Below are 9,232 nucleotides of genomic sequence, written 5' to 3'. Positions count from 1 at the left end.
CCCTGCTGCAGATCGAGTTTCCACCGCAGCCCGAGCGCCGCGCCGGGCGAGGAGGCACCGCGGGGGGAGGGATAGAGGGCAGGGGCAAGGGTAGGTATGCTGCCCGCTCAGCAGGCAGGGCACAGGTCAGGGTCCGATGCAAGGATTCCTGGCCCCGGGGTTCCAGGGCCAAGGGAGAACCCGATGTCCTGATTTCTAGCCTTGGTCTCCCACCTCCTCTTCCTCATTTCTCCATTTCCCTGGCTGCTGGCCTCGTTGAATGCTACAAGCAGGTGTGGGATTTTGAAGTGGCATCCCTGGAATCACGTCCCAGTGCCACCAATTAATAACTGTGTGACCCCACGACTTAATTACCTAACCTCTCAGAGCCACAGTTTTCTCAGCTGTAAAATGGGGATAACCACAGTAGTTATTTCCACAGGGTCGTGAGGATAATATGTATGTATATGTAGTCGATGTATTACATATACTGACTATATGTATTATATATAATCTTGGAACAGCGGCTAGGGCAGAACAAACACTGTATACTGGTATTAAAAAAAGTGTTTTGGGGTGAGTGGCACTGAGAAGCAGGGAGCTTTACTGTAGGAGTAAAGTTGTGGTGGGACTCCACCAGATTGATTTCTCCCAGTTTGTACAATCCCTTTAATAGCCAGAGATGCGAGGACCAACCAAAAGAGTCTAAAGGTGGAGGAGCAAAGTCAACCAGACATATAAGAAACTGACAATTCTGATTATCTCCTCTGTTTGGTGCTGTGCTAAGTTTCTTCTAATATAAAAACCAATGTTCCTTGTGTACTTTATGTCCTATTTCATTTTAACTTCACAACCCTTTGAATTAGTGTCTATTAGCCTTCCAATTTTGCAGATGAGGAAACTGAGGCTCACAGAGGGTAAGCAATTTATCTGGGATCAATCGATCTGGGACACACACAGTCAGGTAGCCTGACCCCAGACTTGGGCCGCTCTACTCTGTGGCCCCCCTGCTCTGTCATTTACGCTGCACAAAAGTGCTGAAGGGTAGGTATTATCTCCAGTTGAGAGATGAAATCGTTGAGACTCGGGGAGCTCAGGCAGCTTACTCATGCTCATATAGCTAGTTGGCGGAACCAAGCCTCAATCCAGTTCCCGCCCACACCACTAGTCTAGAGACCCCTGGAGCTGTCCGCGGTACTGCATGGCCTCTGTTCAAGGCTGTGCCTGCGTGCGCCAGGGAATCTTGAGCTGGCTGTTGGAGATTTGGCTACACAGTACTGTCTCCCTGTGCCTCTGTGTCCTCTCCAGTCCTCTCTAGCCTTGGTGCCCCCTAGGCCAGCTGTCAGCCAAGTCCTCTCTAGTTGGTCCTTTGCCACTTTCCAGGCCCAGCTTCTGCTGTGACTCAGAGATCTCTGTACTTCTCTGCTCCTCAGTCACAAACCCAGGGTCCTAAGAACCCAAGTGACACACTTTGATCTTTGGGGACATCACTGATTGGTCAGACTGATCATGTGTCTCATCAACAACCAACCATCATGAGTGCCAGGCACAATCACAGACATTTGGCATTGACTATTTCATATCCATTCTTTGGAGGATGAAATGATATACAATTTATTATTGATCTCATTTAATCCACTCTTTGATCAAGTATGATTATGCCCTTTTTAGAGATAAGGAAAATAAGGTTCAAGTGACTTGCCCACAGTCACATAACTAGTTAGTAATGGAGCTGATATTGGAACCCAGATGGTGCCAAAGCTTTTGCTGCAGGGGGGAAACAAAGCTAGCTATTGAACAAGGTAGGGGGTTCAGGAAAATTGTGCCTAAGTAATGTGCTTTTACAGAGCATTTGAAAGGGATTAACTCTGGCTGCACTCCTGAGGAATTCTAGGTGGGTCTGACTTACCTGAGCCATTTAGTCTCTGCTTCTCATTTTCATTATGAAATATGGCCTGAGGAGAGTATTCTTTCTGTGAACAGAAAGACAGTAGGTGGAGGTGAGGACCCTCTGTCCCTTGGCAGGGGAGGATTGAAGAGATATTCATAGTGTCCTTGAGTTCCCACAGGAGGGACTGATCGAGGTCGAAGTCCTCTCCAGAGGAACAAATTACTATCATCCTTAGAGTGTGTGTACATGTATGTGTGCACATGTACATGTTGGGGCCATTTATGAGACATGCTCTTTTTAAAAAATAGACTTTTTTAGAACAGTTTTAGATTTAGAGCAAAATGGAGAAGATAGTACAGAGAGTTCCTTATACTCTGCATCCAGTTTTTCTGTGAGCACCTTATATGTATATAGATGTACATGTATATAGTATGGCACATTTGTTAGAATTTATGAGGTAATATTGATACGTTATTATTAAGTCAAGTCCATACTTTATTCAGATTTCCTTAGTTTTTACCTAATGTCCTTTTTCGGATCCAGAATCCTATCCAAGATACCAGGTTACATTTGTCAGGTCTCCTTGGGCTCCTTTTGGCTGTAATAGTTTTTCAGACTTTCTTTGTTTTTGATGACCTTAACAGTTTCAAAGAGCACTGAGATCCATATCTTTTATGTTGCATTCTTATCCATGATGTTGCTTCTACCTGAACTACCTTCTCCTTACCTTTCTGTCAAACTCCTCATCCTTCAAGAACCAACTCAGAAGGCATCCAGGTTTGGTCCTCAAGGTCAGGTCTTAGACATCTTCTCTTCTCTCTCTATACTGTCAGGACTTTATAAACAACTCTAAGCCAAAGACCCCTAAATGCATAGTTCCGATCCAGACTTTCACTCTGAGCTTAAACTTTGGACAACACGCTACTTGACATGTCCACTTGAAAATCTAATAGACCCTACTTACCATGGCCCATACGGAACTATTGATCACTCCAGCTCCAACCTGTTCCTCCTCTGTGCCCCCATCTTGTCAAGTGACTCCACTCCTGCCCTGTGGCTCAGACAGGAGCCTGGGTCTCTGCTTTGCCCCATCTTCCCACAAGACCACAGTGCTCAGATCACCAAGTCATGATGAGTCCACTTCCTGCCATCTCTTCCATCCATCCATTTCTTCCAGTGCCCCAACCCTAGCCCAGGCACCATGGTCCTGTGCCTGAATGCCTGGATGCCTGCAGTAGCTTGCCCTCCTTCAAGTTGTTCTTCACACAGATGCCAGAGCAAATTTTAAAATGTAACTCAGACTCCACTCCTGTCCTACTGAAAACCATTCAGTGCCTTCCTTTTGCACTCGGAATCAAACTCATGTGCCTTACCCTGGCCTTTAAATCCTCGCAACCCAGACCCTTCCTGTCACCTTCTCAAATACCACCTATCTGTTCCTCAAATGTTCAAGGATTTGTGATGCCTTAGTGAAGAAAACAGACAAAGGACCTTGACCTTGTGGACCTGGCACTCTAGTGGGGGAGCTAGACAATAAGCATAATGAATAAGTAAAGTAGATAGAATGTTAGAAGGTGACAAGTACTATGGAAAAGAGGGAAATTAGAGGAGGGGGGAGAAGGTTAGTGGAAAGTGGAGGCAGTATGTAGTAATAAGTGGCTGCCTGGAGGGTCTCATTGAGAAGGTGGGATGTGAACACACACTTGCAGGAAGCGGAGGAGTTAGCCAACAGATATTTTGAGCAAGAGTGTTGCAGACAGAGGGAACAGCTACAGCAAAGGTCCTGAGGCTGGAGTGTGCCAGAAGGTTCAGGGAAGAGCAAGGCTGCCAGGTGGCTGGAGTGGAAGGGACGCAGGGGCAGTCACATGAGGGAAAGTCAGCTTCCTTCACACCTCCACTCCAGCCACTAAGAGTTCTGCTTGGGTTCCCAAAAGCTGTGCTGTTTCTCACCTCCTACTTTTGCACAAGCTGGTCCCTCAACCCATGCATATTCCCCAGCTCTGCCTGGTTCCTCCACTTATTCATTAAGTCTCAGCTGAAATGCCACTTCTCCAAGGAGGTCCCCTCAATCATGTGCTCTGGCACCCCAAACTTCCCTTATATGACTCTTCACCACTGAGTTATTGTTTTAGCCCCATTTCCTCCAATAGACTGTATGAGTCCTGAGTGGGGGGACTGGGTTCACAGCTGTCTCCCCTGGGGCCTACTCTAGAGCTGAGCTTGGCTTGGAAGATTTATTGAAAGAAGGAACGAAGTGAATGAGTGTGTGCACCTACAGAGCTCTGGACTTTAAAGGGAAAAAGGGCAATTCCACAGAGAGTAAGCCAGTGTCAGAACCCAGGGAGGACCCCTGCTGTCTGCCCAGGGATTATTCAGGTGCACAGAAGGACCTGGGGTGCTGACATTTCTCCAGGGTGCTCCTATTTTGAACTCTGCCACCCAGGGGGGGATAGAAAGGCAGGGTGTTTGGGATTTGGCCAAGCCTCTTTTGTGGTTTTTGACAAAGGGATTACGAAGACAAGTAACTTCATCTCTGGAAGAAAATTCTAGGACATAGAAAAAGGACCTGCTTGGAAGGCTCGAAGGGGATCTGGGCTTCTTCTCACATCTCCCTACAGACCTGGGAAATGAGGCTGGGGCCCAAGGGCAAGATTAGCATTACAAAGTCAGAATTTCATAAGGAGTGGCTCCCAGATCTGGAGTTCAAAGAATTGTCCCTTGCACGCTCTCTAAACCCCCTTGCACAAAAGACTTGGAAAATCAAGCCATCCCATGTCCAGTAACACGTCAGTGATTGAGACAGATTCCTCTCTCCCTTCAGTGACTGGAGTTCGGTGAGTGAAAAAACACCCTTCTCGCATGTAACCCCTTGCAAAGGCAAAGCTGAATTGAATTTGCTGACGCATTACTGGTCATTGATATTCTTTTCCAAGGGCCGTGCTGATAAGTACGCCAATTTTCATTTGCTCACACACTTTTGGGATTGGAAGATGTTAGCATAGTTATAATTTTTGTTAATGAAAGTTAACACACACTCTTTCTAGCGGAAATACTATTGTGTAGAATAAAACATACCCAACTATGGCTGAGCACAACTCAGTGTGTTTGCATTTGCATTTCTCCTGACCTTACTGTGGCCACCATCTGCTTCTTTTTCATGCCCGGATTGTTGACAAAGTTTTTTGGGGTTAGTCCTTGGTGACCGTCAGTGAGCCTATCCCACAAAGTTTCCTCTTCTCCACTTTGCTCTGCTGCTTCCCTTGGAGACTGATGACATTTGAGAAGTGTCAAGGAGCATAGGGACCCATCACACATCCTTCTTAGTCTTCCCTACAGGGAGCATGCACCAAGTTACCCTTAAGGGACCTTGCTTTGTCTGTCTGTAAATGTTTTAAAAATTGAAGTATAGCACACATACAGAAAATGCACTAATTTTAAGTGTGCAACTCAACAAAGTCTTACATATGTATTCACCCACACAACCACTTCCAAGATCGAGATATAAAATAGCCCCTGCACCCTGAAGGCTCCCTTGTTCCCCTTCTCAGTCAACGGCCACTGTTTCCTAGAGTAAGCACTAATTCTAAATGATACCACCATAGATTTGTTTCTCTTGTTCTAGAACTTCATATGAATGCAATCATAAAATTTACTCATTGGGTCTGACTTCTTACTCAACAGTATATTTGAGATTATTGATGTTGTCGCCTGTATCAGCAGTTCCCCTATGGATGGACATTTATGTGGTTTCCAGTTTAGACTATGACTAGTGAAGCTGCTATGAACAACTTTCTATGACTTTTTGGGTACACAGCGCTTGTTTCTGTTGGGGAAATACCCAGCAGTGGAATTGTGGGTCATGAGGTATATGACTGTTTACCGCTGGTAGATACGGTCAACAGCCATTGTAACAGTTTGTGTGTTTGCTTTTGACATCTTCACAACATAGATTATGTTTTAAGCACATTGAGGTCACTTCTGCGCACAATCCTTTGGATTGGTGGGGGAGGGGAAGGAGGTATTAGCAAAACTACATCTTAGATGAACAGAGAGGGGCCTGAGTTCTGACCTTGGAAGAGATGAGGGTAGGACCTCAGAGTATTTGTCTTGTAACCTAGAGTGCATCAGAGGGAAGTGTGATTCTGGGTGTCCTCATTTATCCCCCCCACCCCACACCATTAGACTGGAAACGCCCCAAGTACAGGTGCTGTGACTTATTCAGGCCTTTGTTTTCAATGTCTAGCATGGTTCCTGGCACATAGACAGATGCTTAGTACAGAAAAACCAGTTTAATCATTGTTGCAAATATTTATTGAGCATGTCCTAGAGCCAAACACGACTTTACCAATATGGTCGCATTTAAGCCATGTGATAGTCCTTTGAACTCAGGGGAGAGGGGGGCTCCTGCTGTATGGATGGGGAAGGAAGCTGTGGCCCCCAGCAAGTTAGGGTACACAGCCGGGAAGCAGTAGCTCTGCGGTTGGTTTGGAGGCAGTCTGACTCAGGAGTCTGTGGTCTTTGCTATATTCACAAATTGTGTGTGTGTGTGTGTGTGTGTGTGTGTGTGTGTGTGTATGTATGTATGTGTATGTGTGGGGGCAAGAGCCTGCACCCTATTTTACAGAGGAGGAAGCTGAGGCTCAGAGACATTAGGGAACCCTTCTCTATGGAGTCCACTGGGTCAGCTTCCCTGCAAAGCTAATTCTTTTTTTTTGTTTTTTAAGATTTTATTTATTTATTTGAGAGAGTGAGTGAGAGAGTGAGCGAGCACATGCCTGAGCAGAGGGAAAGGTAGAGGAAGTGGGAGAGGCAGACTTCCTGCTGAGCAGGGAGCCCCATGCAACTGGGTGTGCAGGGACCGGTGGAGCTCGAACCCAGGACCCCAGGATCATGACCTGAGCCAAACAGACTGAGCCACCCAGGCGCCCTTGCAAAGCTAATTCTTAAAGGTGGAATATTTTTAATATGGACCCTTGGCTGCTGCCCTCCGCCTCCTGTTCCCCACCCCTGAGGGTCACAGGGTGTCACAGGACCCTCTGTGAGCCTCTCCCTTAGCACCTCACACTCGCAAAGCCACCTCTCTGTCCTCCATCGCCCCGGGGATGGAGAGAATCAAACCTGGCAATCCTTCCTTTAAAGTGCTGGGCACTGTTTGGAGAGTGCCAAACCCCGGGACTTGCTCCTTTCCAGGGGTCCACTTACATCCCACTGGTGTTGGGTTCTCAGCTGAGTGCGGTAACCAGGGCACCGTCTTCCATCAAAGGAAGCCTCCGTGGTTCCGGTCTCCAGGGCCTTCTGACTGCTCCATTCATTTCAGCCCCTCAGGCCTCAGAGACCCGGAACTCTGCCCTCCCGCAACCCAAGCTGGGGCATGGGGCCAGCAGCCACCCCCGACCCCGGAGCCAGAGGGGCAGCCTTCCGCTCCTGGCCTGGACTTCGTGGCCGTTTAATTATCCTTGAAAGCTCTTAACGTATTTCACACAAGTAATATATCTACAAATGTAAATCCGCTGCTTTAAACATTTGGAACAACCTAAGTGCATATAAATTTAAGAGTAACATTTCTCCTTACTGTGCCCTCTCAACCCCATCTCACCCCTTCCCCAGAGTTATCGCTGTTGTTGATGGTGTGTGTGTGTATGTTTTGGTCATTTTTCTGCAGCTTGTTTTCTAAAGTCTATAATATATCTTCTAGATGTTTCTATGCAGTACATGTAGGTCCTCTTTACTATTTGGATCTACTGCAGTGTAAAATATACTGTGATGCCCATAGTTGTTTTTTCCCCAACCAATCCCTTTTAGCTGGACATGTAGGTTTTTTCCAGTTTGTCACTATTACAAACAATTCTGCTCGAAACATCCGTGTGCTTGCCTGCCTGTGCGTGGATGTGGGCGTTTCTCTAGAGCAGACAATACCAAGTGGAAATGCCGGGCCAATGCTAAATTTTAGCAGATGCTACCGAATTACCATCCAGAATGGCTGTACCATTTCACACGCCCACCATCAGTGTCTGAGATTACTGGGTTGTCTATACCCTCACTAACGCTGGGTGTTATGAATCTTTAGGCTTGTCTTCTGAAAATGAGTCTCTGGTATGACAAGTCAGGATACTGGGGGGTGATAGTGGATGGGAAGGGGTCTGAGGGGGCTTTTGGGATGCTGTTGATGTTCTGTTTTTATTTCTCAGTAGTGGCTACACAAAAATTTCTCAAAATTCATCGAGTGGTATGCTTACGATAGGTGCACTTTTCTGTGTGTACGTTATTTTTCAATAAAATGTTCAAATCATTTCCTTTCTCCCCCAATCTGAAGGGTGACAAACAGCATCCCATGATCATTTTATTTTGGAGGTGGACCTTTCTTCTTCTTCTTCTCCCTTTTTTTTTAATTAAGATTTTATTTATTTGAGAGAGTGAGCATGCCCAAGTGGTAGAGGAGAAGCAGACTCCCCACTGAGCAGGGAGTCTGATGTGGGGCTCGATCTCAGGACCCCGGGATCATGACCTGAACCAAAAGCAGACACTTAACTGACTGAGCCACCCAGGCACCCTGGTTGACCCTCCTTTTGTTGGTACATTGGCTTTCTCAGTTCCTTTTTCTGGAGTATTTTACTTCTGGGTCTTATGAGAACGGTTTGTCTGACAGAGGAAACCCCCTTTCAGAAAGGGGAAAAGGTACTTGGCCCTCCCCGAGCACCAACCCTATGTTCTCATGCTCACAACACCCTTTCAGGGTAGGAGCCATTCACCCCCTGAGGCTGGGACTCAGCGCAGTGAGGTGACATGCCCAAGGTCACAAAATTGTCTGACTGCAGTGTCCTACCCTCCTTGTTACCCTTTGAGCTGCTCGTGCGGCAGGCATTGGGCTAACCATGCAACAGGTGTGATTGCAAGTTACCCCTGCAAGAGCCCAGTGAGGCAGCTCCATGGTCATCGTATTTTACAGACGAGAACACTGAAGCTCAGAAGGGCTGAAGAACTTGCACAGCTCACCCCGTTAGTAAGCAGAAGAGCACAGTGAGCCCGGGGCCACCTGGCTTTAATGCTGTAATAAGGCAGTTCTACCCAATAGAATGTTCTGCAGTGATGGGAATATTGGATATCTGTGCTGACAATATGGTAGCCACTAGCCACATGTGGCCACTCAGCCCTTGACATGTGGCTAGTGCTTCTGTGGAACTGAAATTTTAGTCTTATTTAATTTTAATTAATTTAGGTAGCCTGTATTGGACGGTGCAACTTTAAAGAGTCAGGTCACAAGAAGGAAAGAAACTGCAGGGTTACAGGTGCAGGTGACGGAAAAGCTGCCCCAGTGGGAAACCAGCCAGCCCACCAGGAGGGACCCACTCATAGCGGTTCTCA

Source organism: Ursus maritimus, unplaced genomic scaffold (assembly GCF_017311325.1).
Source record: "Ursus maritimus isolate PB19 unplaced genomic scaffold, ASM1731132v1 scaffold_14, whole genome shotgun sequence".
Classification (NCBI taxonomy): domain Eukaryota; kingdom Metazoa; phylum Chordata; class Mammalia; order Carnivora; family Ursidae; genus Ursus; species Ursus maritimus.
Note: the sequence above shows the minus strand (reverse complement) of the source record.